Source organism: Humulus lupulus, chromosome X (assembly GCF_963169125.1).
Source record: "Humulus lupulus chromosome X, drHumLupu1.1, whole genome shotgun sequence".
Taxonomy (NCBI): domain Eukaryota; kingdom Viridiplantae; phylum Streptophyta; class Magnoliopsida; order Rosales; family Cannabaceae; genus Humulus; species Humulus lupulus.
The window spans coordinates 44946699-44948335 of NC_084802.1; the positions used below are offsets into that span (position 1 = coordinate 44946699).

Here is a 1637-nt window from a genome sequence, read left to right on the forward strand (position 1 = left end):
ACTTGATTGATAGTCTCTGTGGGAACGATTCTTATTTATTATCTATATTACTTGAATCGATTGCTTATACTTGCGCAATATATTTTCGCTATCAAGTTTTTGGCGTCGTTGCTGGGGATTATTTAATCAATATCAAATATAATTGATTCTTGTTCTACTTTGGTTTTTGTTTAATTGTTTTTTTGATGTGCTTCTCTACTTGTTTTTCAATTTCAAGATCAACAAGTAGTTTTGGTTTATGTGATGAGGTAAAACAACTGAGATATTACTAGTGAATCCTGAGATTGAGAGAACCTATAGACAGAACTAGAAGAATAAGAGGTTTGAGGCGAGGATGGCTGCAAACCAAGGGAATACAGTAAATAATGCTGACAACAATGTCGAAGGGGCAGTGGCTGCTGAGGTCCTTGCTGAACAAGGGTCTAGAAGTTTAAGAGATTATGTACTCCCAACTGATACGGGATTGCATTCATGCATTAGACATCCCACAGTTGCCGCTAGCAATTTTGAGATTAAGCCAGCAATTCAGCAAATGGTCCAATCTGCTGTTCAGTTTGGAGGCTGGCCTACAAAGGAACCTAACTTACACATTGCTAATTTCTTAGAGCTTTGTGCGACGTTTAAGATGAATGGGGTGAGCAATGATGCAATAAGGTTGAGGCTGTTTCCATTTTCACCAAGGGACCAAGCAAGGATTTGGTTGATTTCCCTACAGGCTAACTTTATTACCACATGGGAGGAGCTCGCTCAAAAGTTCCGTGCAATATTCTTTCCTCCATCAAAAGCTGCAAAGTTTAGAGGAGAAATTAATAATTTCTACCAGATGGAAGGGGAATCGTTGTACGATGCATGGGAGAGATTCAAAAAGTTGTTAAGGAAGTGCCCGCATCATGGTATAGAGAAGTGGATGCTGGTCCACAACTTTTATAATGGATTGAATGGTACTACTTGTACCATAATAGAAGCTACAGCAGGAGGTGCGTTCATTAGCAAAAGTGCTAATGAAGCTTATGAATTGTTAGAGGAGATGGACATGAACAATTACCAGTGGCCTAATGAGAGGGAAATTACAAAGGAGGTGGCTGGGATGATTGAATTAGATGCCATCTCAATGCTTACAGCTCAAGTGGCATCCTTGACGAAACAAATACAATAGAATAACCTCACAGCTCAAGCCATGCAATTACAAAGTGTGTGTGAAATATATGGAATGGCGCATCCACCTAACCAGTGTCCTACAATGTATTTAAATAATTTGCCTATGGAACAATTCCAAGCCATAGAGAATAGCCAAAGGCCAACCAATAACCCATATTCCATGTTCTACAACCAAGGGTGGACAAATCACCCTAACTTTTCTTGGAAAAATAATAATCAGAATGTTCAACAGCCTTTCCAACAGAACCAACAACAATTTAATCATCCTCCTTATGGGTTTTATTAACCACAAAATAGACCACCACAACATCCAATACCCATGAAGCAACCTGATGCACTGAACCAATTTATGACTGAGACAAGGGCATTTATTCAAAATTTGGAGACTCAAATGGGGCAGTTGGCTACTTTGATGACAAACTGTGCTCAAGGGAACTTACCAAGCACCAAAGAGGTCAACCCAAAAGAAAAATGCAATG

The 1637-nt window shown here is 39.3% G+C and overlaps 1 non-coding gene across 1 annotated transcript; it reads right to left on the reverse strand.

Annotated features, from left to right (window-relative positions):
- Nucleotides 1-790: 790 nt before the first annotated feature.
- LOC133807819 (small nucleolar RNA R71) lies at nucleotides 791-897 on the reverse strand. The gene has a single exon (XR_009879710.1). It is a non-coding gene; the product is annotated as a small nucleolar RNA R71 (small nucleolar RNA).
- Between the last annotated feature and the right edge of the window lie 740 nt (nucleotides 898-1637).